This window comes from Ictidomys tridecemlineatus, unplaced genomic scaffold, assembly GCF_052094955.1.
Source record: "Ictidomys tridecemlineatus isolate mIctTri1 unplaced genomic scaffold, mIctTri1.hap1 Scaffold_46, whole genome shotgun sequence".
In the NCBI taxonomy this organism is placed as follows: Eukaryota; Metazoa; Chordata; class Mammalia; order Rodentia; family Sciuridae; genus Ictidomys; species Ictidomys tridecemlineatus.
Window position 1 is genome coordinate 1,041,962 of NW_027522984.1, and position 16,313 is coordinate 1,058,274.

General features: G+C 46.0%; 2 pseudogenes across 1 annotated transcript; one reads left to right on the forward strand and one right to left on the reverse strand.

Moving 5' to 3' along the window:
• Positions 1-8,920, reverse strand: part of LOC144373711 (uncharacterized) — a 54,048-nt pseudogene extending 45,128 nt beyond the window's left edge.
• On the forward strand, positions 8,919-15,850 carry LOC144373712 (helicase MOV-10-like; annotated as a pseudogene). The gene is made up of 10 exons (XR_013433278.1): positions 8,919-8,974; positions 9,422-9,592; positions 9,867-10,103; positions 10,303-10,553; positions 12,086-12,220; positions 12,896-13,064; positions 13,810-13,963; positions 14,231-14,407; positions 14,530-14,677; positions 15,234-15,850. The product of XR_013433278.1 is annotated as a helicase MOV-10-like (transcript).
• Positions 15,851-16,313: the final 463 nt, after the last annotated feature.

Here is a 16,313-nt window from a genome sequence, read left to right on the forward strand (position 1 = left end):
CTATTGTCAGGGTTCAGAGAACACATTCTCCACATCCAGGGTTCTTTTATGAGTCTTAATTATGAACCCCTGAGGAACTCGGTGGAGCCTGGGGTTACTGGAGATGATGTCTTTCTTGGCATATTTATCATCTACAAATCATCTGCTATAAATATACCTCAGCAGGCTCATCATCAGGCCAGCTCAGGAACCTGTGATTTATGAAGGTTACACGAAACAGTGTGAAGGCTGAAACACTTTATTAAGGGTAGCTTTCTTTTCTGATCCAGCCCTGCACTCTACTTGAATAGAAATGATCCCGAGAATGAGTGCTCTTTTCCATTTAGAATTAAGCCTTTTAAAATTCTCTTTGGATGTTATTCTTACATCACTGAGTTTTGACATTTAAGAATTTCTTAGAAACATCAAAATCACTATGTTAAAGGATAATGTGAGAAACCACTAAATGTAAAATAGAAGCATATTTAAACCTTACTTTTCTTTCATTTTTTTAAAGCACAAACTGTGCAAAGCAGTTTTTCTTAATTTTTATTACATATCTATCATTAATCTGTATTTTTGTCTGGATAAAATAACAGAACTGACCAAAATGTTTTGGAGATACCATGATTTCAATCTCTGGAAGTTGAAATAAATAAAATGTGTACCTTCTTTGTATTGCTGAATGTTCTTTGTTTTTTAAGAAAAATGTGTTTGTTTTATAGAGTTTGCCCTGAACATATAAACCATATTTTCTTTGCACATTTGTTTCAATGAATTAAAATTGTTTTAATGAACCAAAAATGACACAAAACAAAAATGCCACCCAAGTTTCTCTCACTGGTGATTGTTCCTGCAAATACTCTTAAAGCCAGCTAGGGAATGATTAACGTTTCCCTTACAGGGTTTTTCTTTAAACGCTTATCCTAGAAAAGAAAGCCTTGAAGAGGGTCATTCTATTAACATGTATTAAGGAACAAAGGGCCAATTTTAATATTTCAAACCACTATGTTGTTTTCACTCAGCTGTTTTCACTCTAACATTTTAATAAAATATCTTTTTTGTGGCTACACAATTGCCCCAGGATAGAGAAATAAAAGAGAAACAAAAATGCAGAAGAGTGAGGAGACAAAATGATGGTAAATTGCTTTAAAACTTTACCTGTAGCTCAAGCAACTCACCCTTAAGAAGACTCCACACTTGAAATGAATTACCCTTTATGGTCTCCTCCCACACATCACTGAACTATTTGAGCACTTGTTTTGCAAACCACCAATTGAGTCTACAAGCAGAGACATAGTAAGGAGTCCAATGATATTTTTGCAGCCCATATTTGAAGCTAGTTCAGCAAATACTTCAAGAGCCTACAGTTTAGGAGGCTAAATAAATAAATAATAAAATATGGGGCGGGGCAGTGGAAATTTATCTTTTCCTTCCCTCTTACATGGAGAATCAGGTACTTCTCTTGGTTTTCCCGGGTTTCATCCCACTTGTTCCCCAAGCTTGTTACTAGGGGAAACTTGAAAAAGAAAAAGATACATTAAGACCACAAAACAAAACAAAAATTTAGATGCCACAAACATGATCCCATTCCCATGCAGAAATAAATGCAAGATTACCAACCTAGGTCGCTTCACTGCTGTCCCTACATAACCTGTACCGAACCTGAACAAATTAGATGTTAATTGTGTCCTTGCTGAGAAAAACTACTATTTCCAGGCCAAGACCCACAGCAATGGAAGCTGAGATATAGCCCCTTCTGCGTGGCCTGGATCAATTCTGAATCCTGATGCTGAAATGACAGCTCTCTCGCTGAGCAAGGTACGTGCTGAAAGACAGAAAGAGAAGGATGGTCAAGTCCAGCGTTTACTTCCCACCCTTCAGAGTCGCCTTCCCATTCACCATACGCCCCCCCACCCCACAGGACCCCCGCCTCACAGTTTCTTTTATAGTTGGTCGCTGCCAGCCCGAGAGTAGGAACCAAGCACACAAAACCTTCCCAGACTCAGAAACTACCACTTTTGGCACTTGCCTGGGATTGAGTAGTGGTTACCTGCAGGCATGGCCCTGGCTGGATCTCCATGGCACACTCCTCCAGCATGCTCCTTCTCTCACCAGCCTGCCCCTCTCTCTTTGTCCGCCCCCTCTCTCTTTGCCTGCCCCTCTCCATCTCTCCAGCTCACCCCTCTCTCTCTCTTTGCCCACCCCCTCTCTCTCTCCCGCCTGCCCCTCTCCCTCCCGCTCCTCTCCCTCTCTCTCATGCTCTGCCTCTCTTGCTCTCTTTGCCCGCCCCTCTCTCTCTCCCGCCCGCCCTTAGGGCCCTCCCTCTTCTCCCACCCAGCTGCTCTCCTCGCATGCCCTCACACACACCCGCCCTCTGGAGACAGAGTTCCTAGAAGGTTCCCCAACCTCGTGGCGCACAAGGAACCTCAGGCCAGCTTTTCAACGCACAGAATGAGTGCTGGCAGCGGGTGCGCGCGCCCAGGAGCACGCAGGGGATCATCTTGCAGGCGCAAGCTTGGGGACCGGCAACTCTCTAGCGCGTACCCCGGGGAGATGGAGCGCACAGCCAATACTGAGCTTTACCGTCTCTCAACGTCTCTTGCCTCCCTCCTCGCTGAGAATTCAAACAGCTTTCTGATATCACCAGCCAAAGATATTTTCCCCACCTCTCCTTAGTCACCTTTTGTCTATCAGTACTTATGGGAGATGGGTGGGAGGAGGTAGAGAGAGAAAAGCGGAAAGAGGGAAAAGCATAAGCTTGAGCCTTCCCATCCAACCAGGAGTACTCCTGTAATAAATCCACCAGCCCAACAAATCTGCCTTAGCAGCTGCCACCACCACCACTGGTCTCAGTGCTTTCTTTGCTTCTTGGCTATTCAGTTTGTTGGGGGATAGATTTCGTAAAGCAAATCTTTGTTCTTAATCCACTTTCATGTTTGTGTGTGTGTGTGTGTGTGTGTGTGTTTATTTGTTGAGAGATTTATATCTGTGCACAACTGGGAACATATCTGCCACTTAATGATATAAAAAAGCTAGGGTAGACTTAGGCCTTAGTCCAGCCTTAGACAGTATGCTACATAATTGAAACAAAAACATCAATAGCCAGTGTCACCCTGAGAAAAGCAAGATTGGGACCATTTATATGACACCCTAACTAAACAGTTTTCTGTGCTTTCTATTTTAATTTACATTGTGCTGTGAAAGGATCTACACGTTCATAAGTGCTAAGATCAGAGAAAAAGTGATAGTTGTCTATGTTCAGGCAAGGACCTCCATGGACTTTAACTCCTGGGATCAGGAGAGAGAAGTTAAATCTAAAAGAACTTGGCTTCTACCTTAATGAGTGTTCAGCAAACGAAGAGCTCCAATCTTGGGTTTTCCCCTGTAAAAATCACAAGACTGCCAATTATTTCCAGAAGGAAAAATTTTCATCACTGAATGTATTATCTCTTAATAGCTTCTGTTCAATGAAAGAAACTAATTGTCTCACATAAAACAAAGATTCCCAACCTACGTGGCAAAAGAATAGTGAGAGGCTTAGGCTGAAGGACCCCAAATATAAAGCCATTTTAAATCCTCAAGCGCTGGGAGTAAGCTTACTGAACACGTGCAAATCTCCCCTAGATCACAATCCAGTCATTTCTCATTGCTGTACAAGTTTCTCAATGGGCTGTTAAAATCCCAAGCAATAGTGTAGAGAAGGTGTTATAAATAATACTTGCCCATTAATCTCCCAAAAGGTTTGTAACACACACTCTCTTTGAATTCATGACAGACTGAACTCTACAATCTTTCATCAGGGATTTGATGCACAAGTCAAACAGTGGACAATTGTATACAAAGCACCACTGTTAAAATAGCTTTTATCACGAGGCATGGTGGTGCATACCTATAATTCCAGCAGTTTAGAAGGCTGAGGCAGGAGAATTGAGAGTTCCAAGCCAGCCTCAGCAACAGTGAGGAACTAAGCAAATAAGTGAGACCATGTCTCTAAAGAAAACACAAAATAGACCTTGGGATGTGGCTCAGTGTTTGAGTGTCCCTGAGTTTATTTCCCAATAGCCTTCCCCCCAAAAGAGAGAGAACAGCTTTTGTCAATAATTTAATAATAACCAAGACTCAAGAAACTACAGGAAAAAGAAAGCCCTTGTACACTGTGGGTGAGAATGTAAGTTTAAAAATGTCATTTTTGAAAATAGTGTAAACTCTGAACCATTTAAAACACAACTAACGTATAATATGGTTAAATTGATTCTGGGTGTAATTTCAAGGTATTAGAATCAGGAAGATAAAGAAACAACTGCATGCCAAATTTTATGTAGCAGAATTGTCAGTAGTAAAAAAAAAGAAGAAGAAATAAAGTTTCTTCAAATGAAGGGTGTACCAGGAGATTACTTGTAACTGCAGGGCATCTAACTACTCCCCTGTTAACCCTTATACCATATTTCAGAACATTTTCTCTTGGCAACAGAGGACACTGAGACTCAAATTAGCTAGACACTCCAAAGTATATAGACATGAGAGCTGTGGATAGCTCAGAAACCTCTGAGCCAAGAGAAAGTATAAAAGTGACACGAGGACACATCATCCTGTCAAGTCTACAATGGGGAAATCCCACTCAAAGACTTTCCAATAAGGTATCTGTATCTATGAAAGACAAAGAGGGGGCAGAAATGAGCATTGTTTTACAAATGAGCCAAGCGATCTTCTCTTTTTTTTCCTCTCATATAAAATACAACAGAGAAAAATCCCATAAACAGTGCCATCTAGTGTTGGAGAAAATAGTTACACAATACTGTGTCTGAAATATAATAGGAGAAACTGTTTATTATACTGTGGAGTAATAAAGTTAGCATTAGGAATGTGAACAAGAAAATGAAAATATAGGATATATTCTGAGATACGAATATAAAGCTAAAGATCAGATCCAGCATTCTGAATTTGATGTTCTGCTTCTCAGAAATTTCAGGAAGAAAAAACAACTCAATCACCTATATACCAGCAAAGCCTTATGCAAAGAAACAAAAATCACACCTGGATTTGGGATTCTCTCCTGATAATCACAGCAATCATTAGCATACAGTCTGGGGAAATGCCAGGTTGCCAGAACAAAGCTATGCACATGGGTTGGGGCCATGATTGAAGATACCATGAATGGAGAAAACAGAATTTCCAAAATTTCAGCTGCTGGTATATTTCCCACTTGATTTCCCAGAGGAAACTCAGAAATGAACTGCTCCATAGGAGGATTTATTTTGTCAGACACTGGAGACTAACTGTAATGGGTCCACAATTTTTTTTTCATATGTAAGACCATTTTATTTAAATCATCCATAGACACATTCCAAATGTTTCATTAAACTCCTTTGTCCTCCCTCCCCTTCCCCCCACCTCATGATCCTGGGGAATGAATCCTGGGCCTTATGCTTACAAGGCAAGCACTGTACAAGCTTAGCAATACCTCCAGGCCCATTTGAGGCAAGAAAACAAGGGAATGAAATCAGGGGCACTCCACTGTGACTGACTTTTGTTTTCATTTTTAATGTGAATAGTAGAAAATTTAAAATTATACTTATTGAGTCACTTTTTTTGAGGGGAGGAATATGGGAACATTGCTGATTCAGGGAATTGCTAATGAGTTTAAATCTCAAGCTGTTTTTTATAAGACCAGAAAACAGAAAAGTTAAATAATTTTAATGTAACTGTGATATAATTTCCATAAATAAAAAATATATACATATTTATTCACAAATTACTTTAACCATATATACAGTGATAAGTGTCAATGCACTTCTCTCTGGGCTGAACTCTAGCAGCAGCTGGTCAATCTCCTTGAATGCTGAGAGCCATTAGCCAAGTAGGTATGATGCATGGCAATTTCCTTGTCAGCGTACCCCATGTTGCTTAGAAGGACTCTCCATTGTGGAAATGGGCTTGCCTTGGTCATTTGCAGTGACATTGCATGTAAGGTGACCTTGCTCAAGGACCAGGGCAGATCTGGGTTTAGGGAGGATTGGGGTTTAGGATGGTTCCAGGTTTAAAGTTATTCCTGCTGGGAATAGGGCGTATCCTGCTGCCTGAGTTCCCGTTGAGTTCTCACAGGATTCGCAGAGTATTTTTGAGAGACAGAGCCCAGTGGAGGTGGAATTTGGCCAGAACATGGATTTCCCCAGAATGTGTCTGTAGAGTGCCGGTGAGAGTTTCCAGAATAAAGAGTTGCTGTTTGAATCTACAAGGTGTGAGTGGCTCGTGATTTTGTGCCCAGCCAGACTGCGGCACTTGAAGCCTCTATCCTGATGCCCTCGTTTTCTTTTTTAAAAATATTTTGTTTTGGGCTGGGGATGTGGCTCAAGCGGTAGCGCGCTCGCCTGGCATGTGTGCGGCCTGGGTTCGGTCCTCAGCACCACATACCAACAAAGATGTTGTGTCCGCCGAGAACTAAAAAATAAAATTAAAAAAAATTGTTTTTTTAGTTTTTGATAGAACTTTATTTTTATTTATTTATACATGGTGTTGAGAAACAAACACAGTGCTTCACACATGCTGGGCAATTGCTCTTCAAATGAACCATCTCTCAATATCTCATTGTTTTCTTAAGTGAATGAAATTTGACACAATCAACCAGTCCTTGTACTTTTTTTTAAACACATGTGATTTTATTTATTGCCCATTTATTTCATCTGGAATCTAAACTTGGTTTACCTGTTGATTTGTGTGATAAATTTCACAAGGCCTTAGTTGTCACTCCTGCTTTGTATGTAGTTCATTGATGGAAACCATTCTTATTTGCACTAGTACATAGATCTCGGATCTGAGACTAGAGATAATAGATACAAGATTTTGCTGAAACAACTAAAAAATACATATTCATCTTTCTCTCTTTCTGACATATAGGACACATATCAGCATGTGGAAAAATAGGTCTTTGAGATGGTAAGCAACAACAATTTTTTATTCACCATCTGTACTCCTCTGGGGCTTCATCGGGTAGTTGGATGCTGAGGGCCATTACCAAGTAGGAATGACGCATCGAAATTTCCTTGCCAAGCGTACCCCATGCTGCTTAGAGGACATTTGATGGAACATTGCATGCATGCTTTAATAAGGTGACCTTGCTCAAGGACCAAGGCGGATTCGGGTTTAGAGCTGATCAGGTTTGAGGAAGTAACCGGCTCCTTGAGTTTAAGGCGTTGCCAGTTTAAGATATGGGTTTTAGGGAAGTTGGCGGTTGAAGATTATTGCTGGGATTAGGGTGTTCCTGCTGCTTGTTCCCATTGAGTTCTCGTGAGATTAAAATGGGATTTGGAGAGAGCCTCGTGGAGTAGGTGGTTTGTGCGGGAGACAGGAGAACGTGTTTGCCCCTGGACCTGTGTGGAGGCGGTGTGAGAGCTGGAATAAAGAATTGCTGTTTGAACCTACAAAGCTGTGAGTGCCTCGTGATTCTGGTGCCAAGCCCTCAGCAGTTGGGGGAGGGGGAAAAAAGGGTAAAATATTTGGCTGCTCTCCTAGTTTTTTCCTCTACTTTGCATAATCAATTTCTACAACATAACGTTTTCCCCTGCTTAATCTTCCCCATCATTGTAGCTTTGATTCTCACTGACATTGCATTTCCTGTTGCTAAAGCCTGTTATTCCTTATTCCTGGCTTTCCTATACTGTTGGCCTGGAAGAAGGTACACGGTTTGCCCAGCTGGAGAATGACTTGGGTTCTGGACATTTCCTCACATTAGGTTAGATTGTGTGGCCTCCTATGGAGAACTACTTGAGAACAACACAAGCTGTGATATATTTGAAACTTCTTTATGGTGTATTTAATTTTTTATATAATTATCTTTATCCCATCCTACTGTGGGTTTCTGTTATTTCTTTCTGGAGGATAAACACGCAAAAGGCTTGCTATATTTGTTTTGGTGGTAGCTCCACCCCTTTATTTGTCTAAACAGTTTCTCTTCCTGGTACTCATGCTGTTGCTGTTAACCATTTATTGCCTAACATAACAGTACCTTGCTCTCAGGGACCTAAGTTTATTTTGATGACTGGGGCAACCTTTACTTAAATACTACTAACACTTAAAGAGCAATACAGACTGGAGTGTAATTAAGTGCCCAAATATGTGGCTCAAGGGTAAGAATCACCAGCCTTTCAACATAATGAAGCCTGTGTGGTGAAGAAAATGACTGTTCGTCCTGGCAGAACCCCTTGTCCCTCTCTCCCACATATAGGCACCTTTATCTCAGAGACTCCTAGTTCTTTCACCCCAAACTTCTTTGACTCATGCCTTCCTCCCTGCATCTGAGCCCAGCAGAGAATATGGGGGAATAGGGCTTGATGCCCGCTTGGCTGGCATGCTGGTTTATGTCTCTGCCAGTCTCTGGGAAGTGCTGGATGAGCTGCCCTAGTCCAGCTGCAGCTGACCCAAAGCACTTCTGCTTTTCAATAAGTCTTGAGGCTGTGGAGGGTGGGAGTAGCCTCCAGTGCTAGGGAGTATCCCCAGCAGAGGTTCAGAGGTCCTCCTGGGCTGTTTGGGGGCCCTTGGCGATGGCCACATTCAGATACTGACTGGAAGCCAGGGGAGGGAGCTTGGGGTAAGGGGAGGGCCCTGAGGGAGGGTTCAGACTCCTTAGTAAAGAGTTAATGTGAAGAGGGGGAGGGGATAAGAGGAAGAGAACGAAGGGAAGGCTCAGGTAGGGAAAGAACAGCGGAGAGAAGCCTGGTAGGGGAAAGGGAGCTTGCAGGAGCAGGGGTTCAGAGGTAGGGAGCTTCCCACTTCTGCACCCTTGTCGCAGGGCCGCCAACATCCAGCCGCGGCGGGGACTTTCAGTTTCATTTCCACGGACCCTCCTGCCTGGGCAGCAGCCACTACGATGCCCAATATGTTCAGCTGCCGGCAGCTCCGGGGAGACGGGCCAGTGCTTCCTAGTCATAGGAGGACTGGACATGGAGACAGATCGCAAGCAGCTGCGAACCATTTATAACCCCGACTTCAAGATCAGGTAAGGGCCTACGCACCCCAGGCCCGAATCGTGGGCCCTGCCTACCTCTGCTGCCTCCTGCCACTCCCCTCGCACTTCTCACTTTAGTGCAACCAAACTTTATGTGATACTAATCATCACTCACTATTACTGAGGTCTTCTATGTGCCAGGTGCTGGGCTAAGTGGCTTGCCGCAATGCTACTATCTTGGGTGAGGATCACAGCAACCTTTAAAAGAGGCAAGCCTTGCCATTCCCATTTCATAAAGGAGGGAAGCAAGGCTCCCAGAGGTGCAGTAACGGCCCAGGTAGCAAGGTCACACCCCCTCACCTTGACTCACAGTGCCCTCCCTCTTTTGCCTGGGTAGTGCCCATTCATCTTTGGGAGACCTGTCTCCTCCCCTAGGCTGCCCTGGGAGCCTCAGAAGCTGCATTGCGGTCACACACTGGAATCTCTGGGTTCAGTCTGAGTGCTTCTCAAGGCAAATCTGGCCTACATCACCAAGACTCGGGTCAGGTTCTTCAAACTGGACCGCTGGACTGACTCGCGGCTCCCAGAAAAGAGGAGATATCAGCAAGCACCACAAGGAGATATCAGCAAGCACCACAAGTCACTGCTAGCCAAGAACTTTTATGACAGGTGTGTGTCCGTGTGTGTCCGTGTGTGTGTGTGTGTGTTTGTTGGTGCACACACACTTGCTTGTGAGGGGTGCTCAGGGCATAGGGGAAGGGGCTGTCTAACCAAGAAAAGAGTAATTTGCTCAGGTTGTGGGGAGGCCTCTTCCTTAAGGAATGGGGGAAGCAGGTGGGGGGCTTGGCTGCAGGTGGGAGCATGGCTGGCACTCTCCCCAGGGCATTCCCCATCCCAGGCCCCTCCTGCCCTGGCCCCCACCCTTGACTCCCACTCTCCCCAGGGCTGAGAATCTTCACGGGAAGCATGGGGTGAATGTGGAAGTCCAGGGGCCCCAAGAAGCACAAGATGAGCAGCTCCTTATCTGCCTGGATTTGAACCACAAGGAGGTGCTGACCCTGAGGCTCCGGAACAGAGGAAACAAAACCTGCTACCCTCAGTCACCTCTTCCCTCTCTGCTAGACACCCCAGTTTGCCTTCTACTATGGTGACCAGAAGCTGCCCTGCCTGCTGGGCCCTGGTGAGTAGCTTTCCAAAGGAAAGAACTCTGGTGGGCAGGGCTTGTCCTAGCAGGGCTGCAGCTTTGGAGCACACACTGTGGCTGTCCAGAGGTCTCCTCTCAGGATGGGTCTGGATGGGGGAGTGTCGGGGTCAGTATGTTGGTGGGAGGGTCTCTGCCTTTCCTCCCCCCTCCCATTCACTCAGCCTTCTTTCTGCAGGTGAATGCTATGAGTTGCATGTGCAATGTAAGACCAGCTTTGTGGGCTACTTTCCAGCCACGGTGCTCTGGGAGCTGCTGGGAGTCGGGATCAGAAGAAGCTGGCACTTTCTACATTTCCCGTTTCTTGGCTGCCATTTCCCACAGCCCTCTGGCTGCACAATTGAAGCCCACGACTCCCTTCAAGCGCACCTGGATCACTGGAAACCCTGTGTTGACCAACCGGATAGAGGAAGGAGAAAGACCTGACTTGTAAGCCCTCCATCCAGACCTGATGGGTCTTGGCATGTCTTTATCACAACAGTGTGGGCCCTTGGGAAAAGCCCAGAGCTGGGAACCAGGGGCCCCTTTATTCCCTCCTCTGGGCTCAGAAAAATTTTTCTGCCTAGGAAGCAAATTGCAGGACAGTATCAAGAGCAAGGACAGTATAAAAACATTTTTTAAGAAGTGTTTTCACTGTGTAATGAATTATCAGGCAGCCCATTATAGACAGACACACCTCTCTCTCTCTTTCTCTCTCTTTCTCTCTCTCTCTCTCTCTCTCTCTCTCTCTCTCTCTCTCTCTCTCATAGCATTGGGGATCAAAATCATGCATGCTAAGCCCATGTTCTACCCAGCCCCCTCTCTTCTCTTTTTAAATTAAAAAAAATTGGTAGTACAGGAATTGAAATCAGGAACACTTTACTACTGAGTTATAGGCCCAGTCCTTTTTATTTTGAGACAGAGTCTTGCTACGTTGTTGAGACTGGCCTTGAACTTTTGATCCTTCTGTCTCAGCCTCCTGAGGTGCTGGGATTATTGCCATGCACCACCGCACCCAGATTTCTCTCTTTTTTAAAACAACTTTACTGAAATAATTCACATATCATACAGGTCAGTGATTTTTTTAGTATGTTCACAGATATGTGCAACCATTATTATAGTCAGTTTTAGAACATTTTATTATGCCAAAGAAGAGCGACCCAATACCCTTCAGCTTCCACCCTTTTATCACTCACCCACCTGCTCAGTGCTTAGCAGCCACTCACTTTATCTCTGTCTCCATAAATTTCCCTATGCTGGACGTCATGTGAATGGACTCATGTGTAAACATCTTTTCGACATAGTTAGCTAGTTACAAAATACTGTAGGACTTTCACAGTTAGATAATTGTTCACTTTTATTTAATAATGTATAGGTGCCAGGTGCAGTGGCACATTCCTATAATCCCAGTGACTTAGGAGGCTGAGGCAGAAGAATTACAAGTTTGAAGCCAGCCTCAGCAACTTTGTGAGGCCCTACGCAACTTACTGAGACCCTGTTTGAAAACCAAAATTAAAAAGGGCTGGCTGTGGATGTGGCTGAGTGGTAAAGTGCCCCTGGGTTCAATTTCTAGTACCTCAAAACAAAAACTATATATATATATATATATATATATATATATATATATATATATATATATATATATTAACCTGGAAGCCTGAATACCCCCCAAAATTAACATTGGCTGTCTCAGGATGGTAAAAATGTTATACTTTTTTGCCAGATTCTTTTTTAATAATGAAAATGTATTATAAATAATATTTTTTAAATATTCCAAGTATTGGGCTTTCCAAAATTGGTCCAGCCATGGACCGAGCAGCCACATGAGCTAGTGAGCTCCATGTCCTTGGGCAGAGGCTGCCAACCACCCTTTGGCAATGGCATCACAGGGGTCCTTGTGCATCCTCCACGGAGGGGCATTCCCAGAGTCTTGAAGGTGACAAGTTCAATGTTTATGAAAGCTTTTCCCCCGACTTCTGCAGTGCTAAAGGCTATGACTTGAAGCTAAGTATGGAACTGGGGACCTAGTACCCACCCCCATGCCTCAGGCAGCTGCTCCCCATCCGTCTTCAGGGAACAAGTATCTTCACTGCCTCAAAGGAGATTGCTGAGATCAAGTAAGTGCCTCCCCTCGATACCCCACTCCCGTCTTCTCTCTCCCTGCTGGCCTCTGCCTGTTGCTTTGGATGTCTGTCCAGCCTCCCAGGCTCTATTCGTTCACCCTTGCTGAGTATGCCCTCTTGCCAGGTGCTGTTCCAAATGAGCCTTGCCCATTCTGGTGGGGAACAGTGAGCACTGATCATTTCTTTTATTTTTTCTTGTACATTCCATATTCTGGTGAGTGCTTTGAAGAACTCAAGTAATGCTAAAGTAAAACCAAAGCAGGACAAGGGGATGAATTGGTGATGTTTTACAGAGAGCAGTCAGTCCTGGCCTCTTTGAGGAGGTGACATTTGAACAGAGGGTGACATTTGAACAGAGAATGACATTTGAATGAGGTTAGGGTGTGAGTCATGGAAGGAAGATCTGGGGAAGAATGTTTCCGCCATAAGATCTACCACGGATACTCAAGTCAGGTCTGAGGTTGGATCAAGGACATCGGAGGAAGCAAGAGTTGGGGCTCCCTTCTTCAAGGCCTCTGACCCAATCCATTTCTCTGTCCTTCTGGTCTTCTCTGATTCCTGGTGTGTTCCTAGTTGCAAATGGGAGAGGGTAAATGCTCCTGGTCATGGGGGTGCTTGACCTGTCCCTTTCCTGCCCTTCCCACTTCATCCTCCAACCATCACTGCCAGGGCCCAGCTGGAGACAGCCCTGACGTAGAGGAACTATGAGGTGAAACTCTGACTGCTGCTGCACCTGGAGGAGCTGCAGATGGATCACGACATCTGGCACTATGACCTGGAATCGGTGCCCATGACCTGGGACTCCGTGGACCAGAACCCCAGGCTGCTCACTCTGGAGGTTGGGGCTCAGATCAGGTGCAGGGAGGGCAGGCTCAAGTCAGCCAACCTCTATAGGCCATTCCTAAATACAGGGCAAACTAGAAGAAGGATGAAATGGTTCCTGTCCCAGAGGGGTCAGCAAGGGGTAGGGTGGGCATCCTTTGCCCAAAATGGTGTCAGAGCAGGACATTGGGGTTTTAATCTAGACTTTGCTACTACTGGCTGTGTGATCTTGGGCAAGATCCTTGCTTTCTCTGAGCCATAGGTTCCTTATCTAAAAAGCACAGAGCTGGACTGGATAATTCTTAGGCCCCTTTCTAGCACACAGATTTTGAATGTGTGTACCTTAGACCAGAATTGCCCATGAGAATGAATTTCTCCACACAAATGCAGGTGGGAAGAGAGAACAAGGATGATCAGGGCAAGATGACTACAGGAGATGAGTTTTAACAATATTTTAAAGGCAGAGTAGAACTGAGCTGGTGAGAGGGCAGCTGAGTAGAGTGGGAAGTGTCTGCCAGGCCTTAAACTAGCACCCTGGAGTTCTGAACCTGTGAGCAGCTGGGGAAGGTTGTATTCTTCCTGTCCCCACAACTCCTGTCTGGTGGGAGAGGAAGGGAAATAGGGAAAACACAGCTCTCTGAGTCTTGGGTTAGAAGTCCAGAGCCTCAGTTCTCGTCCCTCAGAGATCTGGAGAGCCTGGGGGTTGGGTCCTTCAGTGACCATGCTTGGGACAGAAGCTTGCTTACGTTCACACCCTGTAGGTTCCTGGTGTGACCGAGAGCCACCCCTCAGTGCTGCGGAGGGACCACCTGTTTTCCCTCTGTCCTCTGAGATACACCAGGAGGACCCCATAACCTACAAGGGCTTCATGCACAAGGTGGAACTGGACCATGTCAAACTGAGCTTTTCCATGAGGTGGGTGTTGGGGGAACCCTTCTTCAGTCTTCTCCCTCAGGCCAGGGGAGACGAGAGGCTTTCTCCTAAGATGAGTGGATCCCAAGCACAGGGCAGGGGCTTTTCTTCCAGGGAACTCTGAGCTACCTCAACAGCTGCCTGTCCTAGGGAGCTTTTATGGAAGTCTTGGAAAGAGGGAGTGTAGCAGAGGGAGGTGGAGGGAGGTCCTGGCTTTTTACTGTCTGGCCCACCTAACTGGAACTACTCTACCTTTCTCCCTATCCAAACCCTCCTGAACCGATTTGTGGATGGGCTGACCTTCAAGGTGAACTTCACCTTCAACCGCCAGCCCCTGCAGGTCCAGCATCGGGCCCTGGAACTGACAGGGTGCTGGCTGCTGTGGTCCATGCTTTTTCCTGTGGCCTCCTGTGGGGTCCTGCTGCTGCCCTCAGATGTGAAGCTCAAGTGAGACTGAGGGCAGGGGACTCCAGGGCTGGTTGGAGTGTGGGGCTTGGGGATGGAGTCCTAGAGGCCTCTGGGATGCTGGCTGGATAAGTTGAAGTTCGGATTCCCGGCCTCCCTGCCAGGCTGTATGACTGGAGTCTGGAGTCACACCCAGAGCAGCTGCAGGCCATAAAGCACATTGTTATGGACACCACACATCCAGCCCCCTACATCATGTTTGGGCCTCCAGGCACTGGCAAGACTGTCACATTAGTAGAGGCCATTAAGCAGGTGAGGCTTGAGGATAAACCTGGGACCTATATCCTTGACTCCCCCAGATGGAGCGGTTTTCCCCAAATTCTGATTTCCTTCATCTCCCTGAAAGTTCTTGTTTCTCAGCAGCCATCAAAAGTAGGTGGGGAGGGCTAGGGCTGTAGCTCAGTGGCAGAGCACTTGCCTGGCATGGGTGAGGCACTGGGTTCAATCCTTAGCATCACATAAAAATAAACAGATAAAATAAAGGCATTCTGTCCATCTACAACTACATTTTTTTTTTAAAAAAAGTGGGGAGCTAGAGTCAGTGTGGCTGTTGAGCACTGTTGGGTAGGTTGGGCACTGTGTGGCTCTTGGAGTGACTTTTTGCATTTTGGTATTCATAGACTTGTGTGTTTTATTGCAGTTGTTGTCCCACGTCAAAGTGCTAATTGAACTAGCAGGGCTCCAGGATAGAACTTGTCATTTATATCACTGCCTCCCTTGGCTGTGGGAGGCAGATGCTTCACTGCCCCAGTGTGAGTCACCAGAGTTTGGGAAACTGCTTCCCACACTCTACCTGTCCGCATCTCAGGTGGTGAAGCACTTGCCCGAAGCTCACATCCTAGCCTGCGTTCCATCCAACTCGGGTGCTGACCTTCTCTGTCAGCGGCTCTGGGTCCACCTGCCCAGCTCCATCTACTGCCTCCTGGCCCCCAGCAGGGACATCTACATGGTACCTGAGGACATTAAGGTCAGGGAAGTGCAGAGGGTCAAGGGATGGCAGATGTCTGGGAGATTCTAAGGGTAAACCAGAAAAGTAGGGAGACTTGGATCCTCATCCTTGGGTGGGTGAGAACCCTCTCTGGGCCTCAGTTTCCATGTCTATAAAGTGGCCCAGTGACAGAGTGAGGGTGGGCATGGGTAGAGCCAAGCTGATGCCTCATGTTGCTTCACAATCCACAGCCCTACTGTAACAGGGATGCGAAAAAGGGGGAGTATGTGTTTCCTGCCAAGAAGGAACTGCAGGAATATTGCATCTTAATTACCACTCTCATCATGGCCAGCAGGTGGAGAGTGTGTGTGTAAATAAAAGGGTAGTGGGCTGGGAAGATGGGGAAGGGTTTTCAGTGGGTGAGTGAGGGATCAGATTGGGTGAGCATTCAGGTTTGGTAGTTGGGTGCCTGGGGATGACCCTGTCTGGCCTGACACCTCCCAGGTTGGTATAAGCCCAGTTTCCCATTGATCACTTCACACACATCTTCATCGATGATGCTGGCCACTGCATGGAACCTGAGAGTCTGGTGGCCATAGTAGGTGAGCGGCTCAGAGTGGGGTACAGGTGTGCCACCCTGCATGGGGAGATCCCATCACTTACCTTTCTCCTCATACCACCTTTGCCTTCTAGGACTGATGGAAGTTAAGGAAACAGGCAATCCAGGAGGGCAACTGGTGCTGGCTGGAGACCCTTGACAGCTGGGACCTGTGCTGCAGTCCCCACTGACACAGAAGTATGGGCTGGTGTACTCGCTGCTGGAACGGCTGCTCACCTACAATGCCCTGTACAAGAAGGGCCCTGATGGCTATGACCAAGCTCATCACCTCAGTTCATAACCAAGCTGCTATGAAACTACAGATATGCCCACACCCTCATCTCCCTCCACTGCTAGCCCAT